Source organism: Zophobas morio, unplaced genomic scaffold (assembly GCF_036711695.1).
Source record: "Zophobas morio isolate AGI-343-1 ecotype UQ-CSIRO unplaced genomic scaffold, CSIRO_AGI_Zmor_V1 ptg000002l, whole genome shotgun sequence".
Lineage (NCBI taxonomy): Eukaryota > Metazoa > Arthropoda > Insecta > Coleoptera > Tenebrionidae > Zophobas > Zophobas morio.
Genome location: NW_026972107.1, coordinates 21,115,499 through 21,137,296, shown reverse-complemented (window position 1 = coordinate 21,137,296; position 21,798 = coordinate 21,115,499). Strand labels below are relative to the sequence as shown.

The following is a 21,798-nucleotide window of genomic DNA, read 5'->3' as shown; positions in this document are numbered from 1 at the left end:
TTAAGTATATCAATTTGCATAATTTTAGCAAAATATACTTGATCTTCAGGAGATTCAATTTATAAGATCTCTAAATTTAATTGCACAAAATTAACCTTTGTTGGCACCTCACACACTTGCTTAAGTTTTTCCGTGACGTCATCGAGTTTCCCAAAGAATTGAATACATAATTTTTTGATGTTTTAGAACCTCTGAAAAAGTGAGAGTGCTTAGTTAAAATTTCAAAGGAATCTGTTAAGTAATCTCTATGATATTGTAAAATTTCATTCAAATTTTTTTAGACAAGTACTAGACATAAGGTAGCCATGTCACGCTTAAGTGATATCTATAATAAATGGTGCAGATTACATATAATTTTGTAGAGTCGATGAATAAATAAATGTAATACTTAAACTTAAAAATAAAATTGAATGAAATTTATTAACATGAAATAAATTCTGAGTTTAATTATTATTCAAACTATTTTAATTTAAATTTTACGTTTATCTATCAATTGTTCTGAAAAACAGAGTAAATAGTATTCCAACGTACGATAACAACGTTGGATTACAATCTATCGATTAAAACTTGTTTATCCATGCACTCCAGAAATTTGATGACGTCAAAACAATTTTAACACTAGGATGTGGTTTAACTTGTATTTTGGCCTATCTCTTTTCTACAAAATTGGTAAAACATAATATAACACATAAATAAAAATTTCGTGATAACTTGAGTTCCTATTGATAAATTCGTTTGACGTAGGTACAGTGTTGCTTGTTTTTTTTTTATTTTTGAGAGTTACTTAGGTAAATCTTGATAAAAACTACAGCGTAACACATATTCGTAAGAGATAAGGAAAGTTCTATATAAATAACTTTATAAATTTAATATATAGGTACAAATTTATGAGAATGAAATATCAAATGTTTTGCAGATATGTAAATCCAAGTTGCGTCAACCTTTATCATTGCGGAACAGTGTCAAATTTAGAAATAGGTGCGTATTAAGGGGGTCATCGTCTATGCATAGCTTTACCCGTTAAGCCTGTCGTGTTCTGTGGCATTTTGTCATGAAATCCGTTTATTCTAACTCCGAGAGCATTTAATTAATATGAAAATTGTGCCATTAAGGTTAGAAAGCTTTAATTAGATATTCCGCTCCATTAGTCAACCTCGAAGTAATAATTTCAAAACAGCCATCGTGCTTCCACCATTTTCCCTTCGAGAACTTTCGTGTTATCAAGTCCCTGCAGGGGCAAGGATCGCGCCTCGGTCATGTATGAGATTGTTCGTTCGCCGAAGACAACCGACATTTGTTTATTGCTATCGTCCTTCTTTAGACCGATTATTAATCGCCGTGCACATAATAATTCCATTTATTCGTCTAAATATAGCAGTCGATAAATATTTGGTTTCGACTTTTTGCGCAAATACGCCAAAAACTGGCAAACAACACCACCAAGGCCAGTTGGATATGTGCGAGATCTGCACTGGTAGAAGACGAACTTCCGCGCCATCAAGGAGAACAGGACCGCTTGGTCGAGACTTCTACTACCCTGATCTACCTGTTATATAAACGATCTAGAAACTTGAATGATTGATACGCGGCCGGAATTGATGTTTACATTCTCCTTCCAAACAGGAATTTTTGTTTGCCATTAACACGTTCAAGTATAAATATGAGCATGTGAGCGTTGATAAACAATAATTGCGGTTTATTGAACTTTGCTTGAGTCGAAGGGCTTTGGAAGATTTTTTTGGCACTAACTTAGATAGCTTTATCTCGCTTAATTACGCCGTTATCGCCGCCATTGTCACTAATACATCTTAATACCGCGATAACATCGAACGGCACGAAAAATTATCAGACGATCTTCCATAGCCTTCCCTTACGGCCTTTCTAAATCATGATTCACGGGTACCTTTCACAACCTATTGACGAATTCGAAAAAAGTACATTATTTACATAGCCATTATTGTTAAGTAATGATATTCATGGTGTTGTTTTCTTCGTGCGTGGAGGTCACCCATAGTGACTCCGCCACAATTATGTTTAATTAAAGAGCTTTTTATATATGCGATTTGTTATATAAGTCATATCCAGCCTAATACCACGAATTTCATAAATAAAACGTATGCTAATTCTTTTTTTTTAATACTCGATCAGGTATTTTTCAGTACGCAGGTATTTCCAGTTTCTACGTCACGAGTGATTTAATTGAAAATGTCAAATGTTATTTTTATTACCTGCTATGGTGTTTGTATTACTATATCCAGTTGCACGATTATTAGATCTTTATTCGCACATCCCTCAAGGATCAGGAAAAAACAGATTTGCATAAAGCCTCCGTCACGAACTTGCTCGACAAAGCAGTACATCCGTGACAGATTTAATGGGTTTTAAGCCCGATCGTTCGTTGGAGATGATGCTTTCAGGATTCTGCATAATTTTATACAAGGTCAAGAATAATCTAAATCCTCTTGGATGTTTTTACCGATTACCTAATATATCTGTTTTGATTATCAATATATCCTATTTACCACTTATTTTGTCAAATTTTCCATTTATCTTTTATGTTAACATTTCGAAAACTACACATTTTTCTTGAAAAATTTACGTGTTTGCTGGTATACTTGTAATTTATGATCGACTTGTAATCCTTCGTCAGACGCAATTAATTTCTTTTGAGATGAATAATGTGTTTAAAACGCCTTTTAAGCTTGAAACTTCAAAGTGTTCAATAGATCTTCATCCTGAAAAAGACGTAATTACTGTTTATTCTAGTCACTTAGTCTCGCTACCTTTTAAACAAATATCGTAAGATACACTCTCAAAGAGGTTCTTCTCAGGAGTCGCTCTTATTCAAGTTTTCCTTTAGATTAGAAGATCGTTGTATCTAACCATATATAAAGTGGCTAGAAATTTGATTGGAAAAAATCTGACTTCAGATATTCAGACTTAGCAGTCGCCATGCATATATATTTTATTTACCTTGATCAAAGTCAAACATGCTTCTGTCATCGCCTTTATATCAGATATTGCAGCGTAATAGTAGAGCATGATCAGGATATTTTTGCATGTACTGTTAGAGATATAAAATTCACATTTAATATAATCGCCTTAGAACGTGAATGAAAAATAATAGGTTACAAGCTATCATCTATGACAACTTTCAAGCGTCCATGAAGGTAGTATAGAAATGTCATTCATGGAAATGAAGATTTAACATGGAGTAGGTACGAAAAAACATGTGGTGTCGCGGAAAAAATCTCGTTTAACTTGTTTTCGTGTTTAGAATTAATTTTAGAATTATGTTAACGATAGAAACATTGACAACATTTAACATAAAAGAGAAAAAGGACTTTTTGGATTTGGTTGTTTTAAATTCTGCTAAATTTATATCCTTCAAAATTTTATAGATAATGTTTGCTTGCACAAACATTGATTACAATTTCAAAATTATTGAAATAACTAAATGAAAAAAAATCCTGTCATTAAGAAACGCTATAAATTTTAAACAACTTGATATACATAGACAAGCGTTGCGTTGTAGTGTTGGAACTCTTGAGGTGGTTCCGTATTTTGGTGGTTCCTGAGGTAAATAATTTTAGTATTAAGTAGCAGTCTAAACGCTTTTACTTTCCTAAAAATGTATTTATTGTTATTGGCTAATGTCCCTTTTTCACACCAGTCCTACAAAGATCAACATAACCTAAATTATCAAAAATATTTCCAAACATCAAAGATCCGACCTGTCCTATATTGTTCTACATAAAGTTTTACACATAATCTTAAATGATCAATCATATAAAATAACAAATAAAAATAAAAAATTAAAAATTTCAACTGATGCCAATAAAATTACCAAAGTCGTACGAATTTGTCATCTGTAACTGGGAAAGTGGTTGTGGTACCGTGATTCACTTGTTCTCGGGGTGCGTTCAAGGATTTATTCGGCATTTCTAAAATTAATCTGATATCGGTGTAAAGTCAATCTCTGTTTCTTCATCGTTGCAATTTTCTTTCATTTTCTCGTTGAATATCCATAGATTGCAGGAGTAAAAGTTGTTTTCTCTTTTGTCCTACGTGTATGACCATTGTTCCTTGTTTATCCAAATTGTGGTGTTGTTGCATAGTTGAAAACTTATTTCGATTCATGTGTTCTATCACTCGTCTTTTTATACTTCTGCCTTTTTCAGCAATATAAAATACGCCACATTCTTTGCATCTTATTTTGTAAACACCACTTCTTTCTTCCTGTTTTATTCTTTCGCATTGAACAGCTTCATAGTGTTATTTGTAGGTTTCAGTGGTGTTTTTAAATTGTATTTCAAGAGAGTTCTCCTACTTTTTCCGATGTGTTATCCAAAAATGGAATGCTTCAATATATTAATGTTTTTTGGCTGGTATTTTGTCTTTGTCTTTTTATTTCTCCGCTTTTTTTTACCTTATCCTCTATACAGAACGATCTGTAGGGAGCAATTTTTTGTGTGAAAGGATGTTGTGAATTTTTATTAATAACTGTGTTTGTATATGGAACCTGGAGCCGTTTTTCTGAATATTCCAAATTTCAATTTACCGTCCTTCTTCATAATCTTGATGTCAGGGAAATTCTGTGCACTGTCTGGTTTGTCTTCCTTTGTGAAGTTGATGTTTTCATTTAATTGGTTTAGAAAATGCATGAATTGTCTCTGATTATCTTCTCTACTTTCCTTCCAAATACAAAAGACGTCATTATCGTAACGTTGCCAAATGATGTTATTCTCTCCAAAACGATGTTCTTCCATAATTTTCTGTTCTGACTTGTCCATAAACATATCTCCAGGTATGCTGGCGAACAAATTGACAACGTCAAAAGGGATTAATTTTACACCCTCTGTTATCTTGATTTCTTTTATTTGGTTTACAAGTCCTTCCCTGATCTTTATTGTGTTTTTACTTCTAGAGTGTAAGCGAAGGAAATGCTGTAATCGAGTCCGTCGGCCGACTCTCTACTTTTACGTTTTCTCGATTTTTCGTGATCCCTAGAGTACGAAAAACTAGGTCCCCCATTTCCGTCTGTCTGTCTGTCTGTCTGTCTGTCTGTCTGTCTGCACATCTAGCGTCTGCCCGGATTTTTTAGTAGGCTATTGATCCGTTTGTTCACTTTTGTGATAGTGACTATACACTTGATACTACTGGTCTTACTGGGTAATTCTGTTTATGTAGTTTTATCACACCATACATATACACTTTGGTGCTTAAGATCTTCCTCACCTTTGTGTTGTAGGCATTCAGTGGGTTCTTCTTTAATTCTTTAAATTGATTTTCCCGTAAGGAAATCTCTACTTTCTCTATGTATTCTTCTCTGTTCATAATAACTGTAGTATTGCCTTTTTTGTCAGCTTTTCCTTTGATTTTCTTTTTTAGATCTTTCTATATCTTACGTTTCTTTCTGAACCACCTTTTGGTTTATTTTTTTAGTATTTCACTTTGGGAAGAATTCTCCATCTGTGTATTTGACCTGCTGTTTTTTTTTGTTGGTCTCCAATCTTAGTGTTCCGGCTCGAAGACCAATGTTCCGGCTCGAAGACCAATGTTGTTTAATTTAATTCTAGGAAATTTCGGTCTTAAATGTTCTCTATGCTATGTCTTGACGAATTGAATGCCCAATGATAATCTTTTCACTTTCAAGTGGTGTTTTATGTAGGATTTTTTAGGGATTCCTCAGCGTTGTTGTGAAGTTCCACATACAAACACAGTTATTAACAAAAATTCACAACATCCTCTCACACAAAAATTGCTCTGTTTGAATCGTTCTATAATAGAATGAACAACACACATTTGGAATAGGAAGAAAAGAACAAGAACAAGTCAAGCAGTCAAGAAACATTAATAAATATATTTCAGCATTCCATTTTTGGATAACATATCGGAAAAAATTAGGAGAACTATCCCTTGAAATACAATTTAAAAACAGCTATGAAAACTGTGTAACATTCTGGGGCTGTTCAGTGGGAAAAATAGAATAAAACAAGAAGAAAGAAGTGCTGTTTACAAATTAAGATGTAAAGAATGTGGAGTTAGTTTATAATAGTGAAACAGGCAGAAGTATAAAAACTTGAGTGAAAGAATACACCAATCCAAATAGGTTTTCAAATATACAACATCTATCGAAATTCAACCAGCAAAAATGAAAGGGAATCTCGAAAATAAGTAAATAACCATTTGCCAGTTGAAAGATGACAAACAAGAATGACAAATACATTGATACAGCTTTGATCATTTGAAATTTTTAAATTTTAATTTTTATTTCTCATTTTATATTTCGTATGATTGATCATTTAAAATTAAACGTAAAAGTTTATGTAGGCAACATAAGTATGACAGGTAGGACTTTTGATGTTTGGAAATATTTTAGAAAATTTAGGTTATGTAGATCTATCTAGGACTGCTTGAGAAAGGGCATTGGATCCCGAAACCGATCACCAGTAACAATAAATAAATTTTCCGGCGAGTAAAAGCCTTTAGATTGTTACTTAATACTGACTATTCCGTCCGTAAGGGAAACAGGTATTCAATATCAAAAAATTTGAAGTTTTTGGATTTCTGATTTGGCTTTATGGTTTAACCTCTGCGAGGGGCTAGTAAGTAGTTTTGCAACAATATGATACTTGCTAAATAGCACTGATCGTTCGAACATCACTGAATCGAGTTTAATTCTTATCGACTTATGTAAATTTAAAACTGCATCTAACTACCTGTAGATATTCAGTCACTAGAAACTCACAGCAAACTCTTGTCGTAAAATCATCAATCTATCAGCAAGACCAAATCTGATACTTTGTCTAAAATTTATCTTGTTGATGCTGCTATCAATAAATACCTTAAAGATCACTGTGTTCAACTTACGTATATAATTCCATTATTTGTTGCGATTCTGATTTTGTCTACTTCATCGAGACTTGGTCTAGTACCAGTAACTATAGTAGATCAAAAGCTATAAGTTTATAGCTTTTTGATCATAAAATCATCCCATTGTGTCGAAGTTAAGTTGTTTACAATAGAAAAGGTTTTAGGGTCGTAAATAACGTGTCCACTGCAGCTCAACCGGCTGTTGTGGTTTCGTTCAGGGGCGGCTTTTACTAAATATGTAATCCACCACTCCACTATTTCTTTACTGCAGCCGCTTAGGGTTCCGAAATAACCGCTTTGAAAGCCGGCCCTGTTAAATGTGAGCAAGAAATGTTTAGAAGACGATTTATTGCCAACCGGTACGCTTAGTGCGAACCACACAAAGGGGGTATTTGTTTTGCGGTCAACTACTTTTATGATGCATATAACCTTATAGCTTTTGGACTAGTATAGTTCGATTTTATATTCTAAATATCGTCCAAATCACTGCCAAGTGGTTAGATAAGATAGGAACTTCGAAAAAATGAAGGTTTCTATGTCAAATCGATTTGGATTCTAGAGGGTTTACGTTGTTCCAGTTTGTAGATTTATTTGACTTCAATGTTCTGTATGCAGTATTTTTATAATTTATAAACCACCCAAAGCAAATATCGAAAAATATTTCACAATCTCTACCATATAATCATAATCAACGAGATTTTAATATTTTAATTAAGTAGTTTTAATTTTTTAACATTACAATAATGTTGTCAATGTTAAAAAACGTTGTGTGAATATAGTTATTTCCGGGTCTCATTGTTTGATTGAAAAGGCTTCGGATTCCTTTATCGAGGAAGACTTTCATTATCTACTCCCCCTAATCACTATCACGACAAAACTAAAATTGAAATCAATAAGTAGTACTGTTTAATTACACCTTAAATAACACTTTTCTAACTAGAATAGACAAATTTCGTGGTTTAGGATTTATATTTGACTCTAACTGATTTTTGCGAATCATATTAATGATATATCTTCCAAGACTCTTATAAGTCGTTTGGTTTTACAAGGTTTTACAAGGTATAGTAGGAATTTTAATGTTCTTGGTTGTATGTGCGTGTTACTTTTTGCTTACATTCGATTTAAGCTTGTATCGATTCAGTGAAAAAAATCAGCCACGTTTATACGAACGACGGCATCTCTCTCGCAAGAGGATCACCTCATTCTGTGCTTCGTGTAAGATTTCAGTTTGAGGATATGAACACGAGACGAATCAAGGATTTATTTAATTATCTTAAAAAGTTAATAACTTGCTCTAACCTTCTCAATAAATTATATTTTACGTTCCAAGATCGTCAACTCGTCAGTTCTCACCCCTGTTTTATCTGCCAACACCTCGCATTAATATTGAAAAATGTTCACCTATGTATTTACAAAATGGATAGTCAATATCGTGCATCATGTTTTTGATATTTAGATACGTTGTCTACTTTTTTCTTTCTCTCTTCCCCTAAGTTTCTTTCCGTTGTTCAATACACTCAATATTCCTTATACTTTTAAAATTGCTTAACGGGAAAATAGTAATTCCTTTCTGCTGACTTACGTTAGGAGTTTATTGTTGGTCTGTAATCGGGTTTACATCTGTAGACTAACACTGAATTTCCATTTGTCTTCGAAATCACGACAAATTTTGTTTCTCCAAAGAGGCTTCCTATTTATTTTCCGAGGATAACTAAGGGAAATGTCCAATTTTGTTTTATTAACGTTTCACAGCTGTAGAATACAGAAATGTCGGTTTCCCTGTCAAATGACAAATGTCTATTGACGTTTTATTAAACAGATAATTTAGGAGCCGAGCATAGGTTCATTGAGAATAATTAATCTTTTATAAATGTAATTCAACTAACAGTTCAACAATCACAAATCAAGTAGTACGAGTGCATGCCTAAAACAATCTTATCAAACAAGAAGCGTCTGATATCTTTCTTTCCCGTTTTGATTTCCAAATCTTTTGAGTCCACTTAGGAATATAACAACAACATAGTATTGCTAGAAAGCCATGAGAACTTACAAAAAATCCCACTATCAAATCTGGTGATTTTGGTTGCCGAGGTTGTATTGCATCTATAAAGATTTAATTTCAAATCAATTATAGAACAAACGCATGTCATTCCATAAATATAACCTCAAAAGCTAATATAGAAATAAAATATATGTGGGTTCGAAACAGAGGATCCTCCATATAGACCAAAGCATCGTGGTTTTTAAGATCAAATAAATTATAGGATACACTGATATGTTAACCTACGAGATTTTAATAATTAAATGCCCACTCGTTAGTATTATAAAAAATCAGTCATATTTTTTAATTTTATTTTTTGTTTTCAGCTGGATAGCACACATTAAAATTTTCAACAGAATAACCCATTTTTTAAATATCATACTAATTTGCATTACAAAGTGATATTTAACAAAAATAAAAATTAGTAAATCTTTATTGTAATAGAGTAGACTACGAAGTAAAGAAATACTTATTTTGATGCCACTGAGTTTTTGTTTTATAACATATTGTGTTTTATTGGAAAATAATAACGATTGATTTAAAATGTCTTGTGTTTATGTGACAGTGACACTGGCATTTCAAAAAAGCGAATTTGGATTCATGGCATTTTGAAAATTAAATTTTGAATCAAGAAGTAAGTGGATAATGTATGCAGGGGTGCCTACAAAAGAGAAGTAGCTGGCTCATTTAAGCAGAATCACCCTGTACACAAGAGCATTACTTTATTTATTCGTGATGATCGGTCTGCGAATAAATCAATAAATCGTAAATCATTCCATGTGCCTTTACCTTGTATAACCACTCGTCTAATTCTAGAAAAGATTAGACAACTCAATGAACATCTGTAGACTGCAATTTCGACCTCCTTAGGTCTCATCAGTAGAGCGTATTTCAATGGTTGTCTATTATTGGAAAGTGTTTAACCTTATACGCTTAAGGCAAGCGCAATAACGCAGGTGGAATCCAGCATCCGGCGGGGCTCTTGCCCAGGAATTCAGTGGTTGGTCCAATTATTACACATGCAGTGTTTGCGACAAAGTGAAATCCATCGATCATTCGCGACAATTTCTGTATCTCACTAAAGTTAATTAGTCCAGAAAGTTGAAATTATCTTAAAATATGAAACTTTTTCCAGTGTAGTGGTGTTTTTGTTCTTTTGGATCTTCAAGAACATCAAGGACGATCATGCCAACTAGAATTTATTCGAGAAGGTGAATAATCCGTAAGAAATAATATTTTTACACGGTCTTTGATACTTACACTTTTCATAACAAATTTTACCATCTGTTGTAATCAAAAACAAGATTAATTAAATTTGCAGGAAAAAACGCATGTCCTGAAGCTTTTCCGTTTCCATCAAAATAATAACTGCATTGACCTTTCATGCAACGATAATTATTTCTGAGTGTTGTGCGTCCATTAGAAAATACAATTGATACATCCGGATTCACCACACTGTGTTCGAAAAGCAAGCTAGCTTTCACTTGTTACAAATTACAACCTCTTTCAGCAAGATTTTTTGTTATTGATTTGACAATAGAAAAATACCACTATAGTTACTTTTTGTCTCTTTAGCATTTGAAATTTAAAACTATTAACAATCATCTAATTCACCTCAGTTTTACTTTTATATTTAGTTTATCAGATATTTAGGACTACAGACATACATGAATGCAATGATTTGCCCTCAATCGGACCATACACTACTTTTCGAGAACATTTAATCGATTACTTTAAACTTTTAGAAGTACATACTTCCTAGCTATCACGTATACGATAAAAGTCTAACGAAAATTTTTCTTGGTTTCCCCTTCAGAAAATTCTTAATGTTATCTAAAAAGTCGTTGAAATACACTTTTAAGGTGCAAGTACAGTACACTAAAAAATTTGAAGTTTATCTAAAAGATTAAGCAAAAAGGTTCTCTGAAAATTTGGGAAAACACTTATACTGATTCGTAGATCATCTAACATAAACTAAAATAACCCAAAAAAAAATGAGTATCTATTGAAACATACGTATTTTTTCAAATGCTGTTAAGTGAAGTTGTTTTTCAGTTTGTACGATAAAACCTATTCTTTAAAACACAAAAAAACGAGATTCTTTGATTTCCTAAGTAGGTGATTAATTCGTTAGGTTGGATCACAATCTTGACGTTTCCCTTCTCTTCCCTCTCCTTCTCTTTTTCGTCTTGCCCCCTTTCTCTAAAAAATAATTAACCTGAAAAATGTTTTATATTTTCGACAAATAACTTTGTTATCTCTACTAGACTTTCTCTAAGTAATTGGGAAAATGAAAATCCAAACCTTTCTAGTAATAAAGGAACCATATCAACATGATAAAATTCTATACAATTGTAGTTTTGAGTATTTGTCAATTGCAACTACATATCTCTGAAACTTCACAGTACTTGTAAATATAGTAACACATTTTTGTGTCCGTGGACTAATGAACACTTAAAATTTTAAACATCCATTAAATAGAAAAATTGTTAACAAACAGTTAGGTGGAAATAATGAATATAAATATCTACTAAATAACAGTGACACCAGACGAACATACTCCGCCATATAAAAAAGACCGACTTAATCGTTCCAAATATTTTAAACAACATTTCTTTTATCGGAATATGTGTTATATAACACAGCATGAGGAAACATTATTACATCAGTATTTGATTAATTTTAAATTGCATCGTTCGTATATTGTATTTATTTACGTAAAAAAATGTACGTAAAATCAAATGACATATCAACCGGTTCTATACAGTTTTAAATGAAACATAACTTCTAGACTGATTGTTACCTACAGTCGACATTTAATTTTTACAATAGATTGTTGACATGTCCGTATCAAGAACTGTCGTCCACTAATAACCGAAATACAAGATTAAACCACAGATAAAGGAACATAGTACACTGCCCATTTACTTAAGAAAATCTCAAGATAACGTGATTCGTTTGTTGAATGCATGAATAGCCGAATTTTAACTATCGATCTAGCATCTTCTCGATAATCTTATCGTAATTAAATTTTAAAATATTGAAGTGCATACGTATTTCCCGAGATTGTTTATTAAAACTGCGAATAGAGAACGGCAATCAACGGAGATACAAAACCGGTATACTTACATTGCCCTCTTCTATAACCAGCGAAACACCATTAATTACGTATTTGTTAAAACTATATTGTTATTCTTATGATCCTCTAGATATAGCTCGGGACATAAAAAGTGATCGTTTTGGCAATGGAGCATCCTGTGTTTACTGCAATTGAAACAAATTTCAGACATCCAAAGTAACGGTGTCATTTGGTCGTTGTGCTGTCTGTCTACACGGAAGTCTATTGTAATGTGTACAACAGACAGTACATACAATCGGTCATTTTTGCTTTTTGAAAAGGCCCCAAACCTCAAGCGTCTCCTTGGTAATATTCTCTGCAACGGATTTACAACTTAGTGGACCTGCTGCCGGACCAATGAAATCGCGTCTTCAGATTCAAAAGCATCGCAAATTTTGTGTTACTAAAACTCTTTCAATCAACAAGTTCAAGCATACTGTGGAGCTTTAATTGAAAGCTCTTTTTAAATCGGAAAAATGAGTGTCCCTCTATGAAAACGTGCGTACCCAACAGGTTGGTATTGAACCGCCATCTTAAAACTCGAGGTCGGGTGTGCACGGCGTCGCGACGTCGCTATCATTGGATTCAAGATCGACCAATAAGATGTATTCTATTATCGGCCAATGCCCTGCACGTCTACCGTTTCTGTTTTATCTCAACCGAGCACACACATTTTCTCTAGCAACATAAAGGACAACTGTATTAGAGGTGTTTTTTCTTTCGGCTTTTGGGAGAGCACACTCGAGTTACTGGGTTATCTTTATGAAATGCCCTCCTCTAATATTCGCTTGTTATGATGGTTAAATAATCTGTTTTCGCGTCCCACAAGTTTTTTTATTGTTGATTAACCGTACGGTTAAACTTGCCAGACTCAACCATTGTTTACTGTGTTTTGAAAGCGAGATAAAACTGCGGACGTGATCAACACCGAGTAACGAAATTAGTAGACCAACAAATAACATGATAAACAATATCAGAGGAAATTATTTTTGACAACATAGTCGTGCATAATAATAAATTATTTTAGAACTTGTGATAATTGCTTATCACTAAAACCAAATAATAAACCAGGATTTACGATAAAACGCGCGGCGGCAAAAAATCTGAACTCTGGCTATTTTATTTTTGTTCTTTATCGCACTACACCCATTTGCCAACAATGAACCTTTCGGTCACTTTTGTTTGGAATTATTATGCAAATAAAGATAAAAGTCAGCGAGTATTAAATTTCGAGGAACACAAAACACATGACATCGATTAATTTTCCGTGCCGTTTATACCAAAATCCAATTCGATCTTCTTCCATTTCCCCTGGACCCAGACCTTATCTACGGCACCTATCTTAATTGCACTGGTTATGGTAGGTAAAGCCCAAAACCCGTTTCGAGACCCTGCAAACATACCAACTACCATCGAGCCGGTGCCTGAGCGGATGCGTTTAGACCAAATCTGGGTGAACGATGATGTCGGTTATCTCCCAGAACCATCCGCACAAACCCAGCGCGACCTTGGCCATGTAACCACTCATCCACAAGAAAATACCCAACACACTAGTATTTTCTGGCCTGATTATTTATAAACAAAACATAGTGGTCGTCGTCTTTGTCTAGCGCGCAACCGACGTGAAGAAAAATGAATCTGGTGTATGTTTTGTTTATCTCAATAGCACGAAAACGTTAATTATACTCGTGCGACCAATTTTTTTTCTATGACAATTAAATTAACAACCTGTGACCAATAAAACGAGAGTTTACAGGCGGATTTTGTCGATTAATAATAACCGTAATTACGGCAGTTCGGTCATTGATGGTCTGTTTTTTTACTACGAAATTACGACACGACCTTGGCCTAAAGTTGATGAATCCCGAATTTTGGGATTTACTAGGCGTGCTTGAGGTCATGAGAGGAATGGAACAATGTTTCTTTTTTCTCGCATCCAACCTTAGATTATTCAGCAAAGGCGGGATAATTAATTAATAAGGCGGTCGTCCTTCCAGTTTTTACTGCAGAAACTGTGGTTGTTTAATTGAAACTTTTCGATTCAACCGGAATGCCCAATGTCACTGAAGTCATTTGATACAATTAACACTGACCAAACAGCACATGTCGTTTGAAAAAAAATTTGAGGTGGGTCCTAATTACTGTTCAAACTTTGCACGTGATTAGTACAAGTTCACTAACCATTATTTACATACGTGAAATAATGGCGACTGTTTGATTAACGAGCACGGAATGTTGTTTATTCAGTTTTAGTTGCAATTCTTCAAAGTCGGATTTGATAAACGTTATAGCTGGCGGATTAACAAAATGTTTTGATATTAATGATCACGCAAACTATAAACTTCAACAATTAATTATTGTTGTGTCTTTTATAAACGGCACCGTGGAAATCCTGTGTTCTATTGGGAAACATAGCTTAAATCCATGCTAGTTCAGCTATTTTTTTATTTTTACTGACTGAAGAAAAAAAGAAAGAATCTGTCATACAACTAGAAAATGTAAGTGTATTTTCTTTTTTCGGAAAAAAAAAATTAATAACCACCACCAAAAAAAGGGCGTAAATTTGTCCATTGCGTGATCTTCTGACTCAAATAATGACTTCACAAGCCTAGAAAAAGCATTCGAGTTTGCCTTTCCAAAATCCTTCAACAGAGAACTGGTGTCTCTTGACTTTTTACTTCCCGAACGTAAGCGAAGAAAGTATTGTGATCGAGTCTGGGGACCGACTCTACTTTTACGTTTTCTCGACATTTCATGACCTCTACAGTACAAAGAAATAGGTCTCCCGTTTCCGTCTGCCTGTCTGTCCGTCCGTCTGTCTGCCCGTCTGTCTACCGTCCCGGATTTTTATTACACAGATTTTTGTAGCATATAATCTCGGAAACTGCTGGGCTGATTGTTGTCAACTTTTGTTTTTATATCAGGAATATCATGTAGATGGTAACACGCTAACCAAAATTTGTCTAATCGTTCCCACCAATAATGTGATGACGTCACTTCAAAATTGTACATAGTAAATAGGTTTTAAATTGTTTAAATTAACATAGTCCTATACATGTAGCTTATGACGCCGTGTTGAGTTTTTGCCGGGAACGTCCAGATTTTTGGAAAAAAATGAAAATTATAAAACAACATTTTGCAATTTAATTTTGAATCTGCAAAACCGAATGCTTTGAAATCTTGCAGATATTTTAAAGTTACGATAAGCATGATACATTTTTAATCAAAATATATTTGTTTATCCCCTTCAAAAAATTCATGACGTCAGCGCAAATTTTTTTCTGAAATGTTCAAAATATGATGATCCATTCATACTTTTTAGATTTGCTTAAACAGGTGGCCCAAAAAAATTAATGAATAAGTCGATTTATTTTATTTATTAAAGCAGAAACGGTTCACTTCATTGTCCCAGAAAATTTTAGGAATACAATACTCTTATTTTATTATTACACGGTACCAATCCAAGCTGACAGTGTGTCTTCGCAAAAATGTTGATGACGTCATCAGATCACCACAAAATTGTGTAAAGAAAAAACTCAACTCGAAAATGCTGGATATGTTTCATTGTACTTCAGAAACGAGGGAACTTCTGTCGAAACAACTTTCGACCAATTTTTTTTATCTGTACTTAAATTTTATTTTACCACAGTGTGTTATATCCACTTTTGGTTAGCAACTCAACAAGTTTATAACAGATAAGAGAGTAAATTTATTTATTGCTTCCTTAACAGATAGATGATTAAATCAAGTTTAATGTTCTTTTGATTGGGATGGGTCGATTTAGTATCTGTGTGTCTAACAGACCTCACATACATGGACTTCGTGGATATGAAAATATTTATATAAGATATGTACGTGCTATCATGGAGTGCTTACTTAAGGTAAAAAAGGTACAGATATGATATCGAAATTTACATTTATCTATGTTATGTTTGGCCCAAAATAAAAACAATTTTTGGTTTTTAAATTTGACTAACGTACGTACCTATGGTGTTCAGTTTAAAGAATATGTATATTATTTTATGTAGATATTTCAAAAATACAGATTTCTGGCTTCTATCTGTCTCAGATTTATCATCTCAAAAACGGCTCATCTATTTTCAAAAATTCCCAGAACACATTAACGTTATTATCAAAATTAATGTACCTATCTCTATCAAAAAACGGATAGCAGTATTTCAGAGAATTATTACAGAAATTTGAAAAAAACAATGACATGCATGCAGAAAAACAATTACTAGAAAGAGGGTAACGGAGATCTTAATACCATCAAATTAATGTTACCTTCAAGTGTTAAAACATTTGTGGAACAAGTTTATGTATTTTCTAATAAGTGACGAAAATTTATTGCATCTAATTATTTTAAATGTATTATAATTACTTTGTTCTAGTTACGTATGAAAAACACACCATTGGAAAAGATATTGTTAAACTTCAAACTTGTCCGACAAAACTGCACATAGTAACAGGTAAAAAACAAAAATCGGTGATTTTTAGAAAGGGTGCGCAACTCTCATAAAGTTTTATATTTTTAGTCATCGAGCGTAAAGTAGTAAAGTTTTGTAATAGTGTTCTTGATAACGCAAACACCGCCTTTAATTTTTAAATCTGGACACCACAGTCCTTTGGCGAAAGGTTAATTTTATATTTTCTCGGCGTTTCATGACTTCAGGAGTACGAAAAAGTAGGTCTCTCGTTTCCGTCCGTCTGTCGTCTGTGGTATTTTTGTCATCAATCGTCTGATTTTACTTCTATTTGCTATTAGATGAATAATGTCTTAACCGAGTACATTGATTATGTGAAATTTCGTGCCTAAATATCGCGTATATGAGAGTGCTATTTCAATTTTATAAAATACTTGAGGTCTTTTAATCTGCCCTTATTTTTTCCCTTAGATCTCTGGATTTTTCGAGAAAAATTCAAAATTTCACAGTAAGATTTTAAATTTTAACTATACGAACTATAAAACGAGTGCGCTAATATCTTACAAACCTTTTAAGGTTATCTTAAACATGGTAAATCCTGTGGTATGCTTTTTTATCCAAACTTAGTTACTTAGTTTTATTTTAACTTATAGTTGTTCCTTCTAAATAAGTATAGACAAATATTTTAGATAAGTATTTGCATCAGGCTGGGTAAATATTATGTATAAATTTTCACCATACTGCAACTGATGTTACTCGCGTGAACATCAAAAAAGTCAAGCTATAATAATTATACACTAAAAACATAAATAAATAAAAATTTATTTTAACTAAACATGTTTATTAAGTACCATAAAAAATTGGTCGAAAGTTATTTCGACAAGACTTCCCTCGCTCCCGAAGTGCAGTGCCACAAATCCCGCTTTTTCAAAAAGTTAAAAAATTTGAGAAGAATACTGAGAAACGATTATGAACAATCCAAGGATTCATCGACACACAGAATAATTACAGCAGAATAATTTCAGATTGCCTTTAACGTAAATATATTAAAGAAAATGTTATACTTAATTATAACCAGGATCTATTTTTAAGTAAATTGCTATAACTTTTCATTCAAGTTTAATTTTATGAGTAAACGCTATGATTTACGACCTGACCTTCTAGGAAACAATAGAGATTATTTGTCAAAATTCACCAAAAGCCGTGACATCATCCCAACGACACAAAAAAACGTTGGGAAATTAACTAAAACCTGTTGTCGACCTAATCATAATTAGAGGCTTCTTTACTTCTATTCAACACAGTTAGTTAACTTGTTCCATTGCATCAGAGCAAAAATAGAAAATTAATTTATCCCAAAGAAAAACTTTTTTTCTGGACTAAGAAACGCAGTTCTGACAAGAAACGGTAAATTTTAAAAATCCACTTTCCACTTTTGTTCTCTCGTTAAAAAAATTTAAACAAACTAAATTTCTGAGACAAATCCGTATTTCAGCCAGTAATAAATAAACCGCGGTGCAATTTAACGAAGGTTAAATGCACATTAAATTTCGAATATTTTTTTAAATAAATTTCATAGTTTATTGAACGAACACTTAAATATTACTTTTCTTAACTCGAGCTGAACCACGATGTAAACCATTAATCTTTTTTTGGTTTTAACGCGAAAGTTAAACGTTTTAAAATTTCCACTTTTGCTCACAAGTGCGGTTTAAAGCTGTAGTCAGAAAAGGAAATAAGTAAATTTTAAATATTTACAGATATGTATAACGGCATTACACGGAATCGTCGATTTATGAGTCCTGTGAGGTCAAAGATGTCTTCACCTTTAATTGTATATGGAAGTTTCACACTTACTTGCAACAAAACTAAAAAATGTGCATTCGACGATTTTTTTTCGCATCATACATAAGCAACCACTATTATCAGCTCGAAAACACGATAAGACGATGATTAAGCGCTTCGCCTGTCTGTTTACTTTCCTTTCCTCGTAGAAAACGTGAAAAGCGCGGGTAAAAGGACGTAGTAAAAAATTACAGCATCTACGTTTTACATGATGTTCCAGCAAAGTATTACTTTTCACAACGTTGCCGTTTTGGGGCTGCACTGCATGCAGTGGCAATATCCGTTTACTCCTCTGATCAGCGCGATTGTTGGAAAGATCAGAGCGTGCCGCGAAATACGCTACAACATAAGACATTAAAGTTTGTTTTTTTGTGCCATTCCGGTCGCTGATGTCCTGTCAATACGATGACCGATGTTTTTTCTGTGAGCTGACCTTCCAGCCCTTCTCTTGTCAACTAATTTTCTCCAGTTATCGTACACTACAATTCGTTTATTTTTTATGTCTTGTTGCTCATATGCGTTAAAGATGCGTGGTTGGAGTCTCTGTTGCCACTTGTTGCCGACCATGCCTCTTTAATCAGCCCGGCGAGGTTGCCGAGTCACTTTGCGGCGTCAGGTTCACGCGATGCAAATTTGCTTTGGGAGTGGGTATTATGGTCGGGCATCCATTTTCAATTCATTTATTTGTTTAGTCGGCTGTAAATGTTTTTCTACACCTTAGACAAGGTGAATCAATTGTGCGAAATTCTTCACCATTTTCTAATCACGTTAAATCTATACCACTATTTACTAACAAGAGTCGCATGAATGTGGATTCCAGTTAAAATTTTGACATTAATGTGTCTTAATTGGCTAGTGGTGAAGTCTGTTTTACAAGGCAAAATTTTAGAAATTTGGAACATTTAGAGTGTATGTGCATGACATGAAACGATAAAAAATTGCAACAAGTTAAGTATTATAAGTAGAAGTCGACGGGAAAGTGGTTTCAATTAATTTTAATCGAATTTTGATGGTACTAGAAATAGTCACGAGAAATTTTAGTTAATTTAGTCATCAGTTTGTGACGTTATTGTCAACAGCATCTTGTATCATTTATTCTATCATTCTAATTATTATAAAACCAAGACAAATAAAATAACTGATACTTTTTATCCATGATGTCGACTTTCTGAAACATACCGATAATAAAAATTTTTTGTTTCGGGCTATTACTCTTTTTCAATTCAAATTTATAATGTAATACACAATTTAGCTCACATACTAGTAGGACACTAAACACCTTTGAGGATATTGCTGTTTTCAATGAAATTTATAATATATAGGACACTTATAAAATTCGTTTTCCATAATTAAATGTTAGAAAAGAATTTTTTCACAAAAAAATATAAACTGTCGTACGTTTTCTTCATTAAAAAAAAATATTTTTAGAAGTATTAATTCTTTATCTTATTTTTTTATATAATTAAGTTATTTATACAATTTTTCAAAAATTTGGTTAAAATACGAGTAAAGTAACCTCATTTGACATACACCTGTTAAAACTTTTATGACTTCAGCGGCTTAAGCCACACCACCCTTATAAGTCAAACTGGCTATTGTATTACTTAACTCAGCTCACAACTACATTATGGCAACAATGTTCAGTAATAATCTTGCGGTTCGGGTCCATAATAGCCAGTCTGACTTATAAGGGTGCTTTGGCTTAAGCCGCTTAAGTCATAAAAGTTTTAACAGGTGTATGTCAAATGAGGTTTGTGTACATGTAATAACTGCGAAATTTAAAATTTCAACAGACAGTTCTCCTTGTTGTTAAATGGTTGATATAAACTAGAAATATAGATATAATAAACCTACTGACTACTTTTTAAGTATAAAACATCTTATTTATTGTTGTAAGTGGTTGTAGCTTTAAAAGATTACTGTGTTGCAAAAAGTGTATTGAAATATACTTCCTTAACTTAGGCTCAGGAAGTAAAAACGACGTGTTTGCATGTTTTGTCACTGATGGATGGACTGACATTTACTTATGGAAACATGCTGTATTACATGTATCACCGCAAGCTTATCTAAAGGACAACAATATTTATTTCATATTAGTTTAAAAACACATCTGGTTTTTATTTACCCAAACTACGGATTTGAAAGATATAATATCAAACAAGCTCGGAAATAAAATACTGAACATCTACTAGTCTTACTTTATAAATACTTATTAAAAATAGTATTTACCTTGGCCGTAATGGTTAAAAACTAGGACTCGCTAGTTACTAGTTGTTAACAAATGTAATTATTGTAATGTATGCAATTTTATTAAAATACCAAACGTGTACACTGTAGATTCTTATAAGAGTTTTATTATTAGAAGAGTAGAATTGTGAATTAGTATCAGAAGACGTTAAAAATAAAAATAACAAACAGACAAAAGTACATAAAGATAATTGGGGCTTGACATAATTTATCTAATTTTATGTACTCATTTCAAAAAAATATCAAAAAATAAGTTTGCCATGTCAGTCACATTACGTTTTTATTTTATTTTTCGGTTTTAGTTTTTTTGAGCACAGTAACGTAAAATACACTTACATAGAAATTATTGTTCATGAAACTAAATATAGTGGTGATTTTTTTTTTTTGTAAATAAGAAAATAAATTTAAGTCGCTAATAACTAACGTTTATGTTTGGTTAAGATTTGGTGTACATTTTTAATTCGAAATTTCCTGTTAACTGATAAGATTTCGTTAAACAACAAACTAATCTGTGGAAAATTATGATAAAAAATTTTGTTAATTTTCAGGTAGCTGTCCATCCGTGATCATCCCCATAGTAGTAACGAATATTGTTCACACTACGTATAAAAGTCGTAATTCATTTGGCTAACGTCCATGTCTTAAAATACAGTTGTCATGAACTTGCGTTTTTCCAGTTATTAGAACGTCACTGAACTTGACTCCTAATGTTATCGTATTAATTTGAAAAAAAAAAGTATGTTTTAACCATCACTGACAAAAATATAATCTACGTATCAGAAAGAAGCAAACTGTCGACCTACTGACAAGTTCACTTTGGTGCAAGTTTGCAGACGCTATTGAACGAAGAAGATAAACTCTTATTAGAAGTTTAAAGTTTATAGACCTGTTTTTCATTAAAACAATAAATTTCAGGCTAAAAATATAGTGTGTCTACATTGTTACGTCAATAAACACAAATAAAAAAATATACTCTGAAAATTTTCCCGTAGTTTATCAATTAAACTTTATTTGTTGTTTGTAGCGATTTTTAAAAGCGTTTTTTTCCCATTATTGTCAATGAGTTGATAATTGAGATAATGAAGAACACAAGCTTTTAAAGACTAGATAGTATTGTTAGTGTAGTAATTTATAAAACTTTTTGTTTGTCACAAACAACTTTATCATCTGCAGAGCAATCTGATTAGTGATAATATTACGTTATTTATTGTTCATCATAAACGCATTCGGGTTCAAATATAAAAAAG

General features: G+C 32.8%; 1 protein-coding gene across 1 annotated transcript in view; it reads left to right on the top strand.

The window, feature by feature from the left end:
- Positions 1 to 18,622: 18,622 nt before the first annotated feature.
- Positions 18,623 to 21,798, top strand: part of LOC135130304 (piRNA biogenesis protein EXD1-like) — a 75,268-nt gene continuing 72,092 nt past the window's right edge. The window contains exon 1 of the mRNA XM_064057693.1: positions 18,623 to 18,727. The gene's annotated coding sequence lies outside the window, so the exon portion shown is untranslated. The remainder of the gene's footprint in view (positions 18,728 to 21,798) is intronic.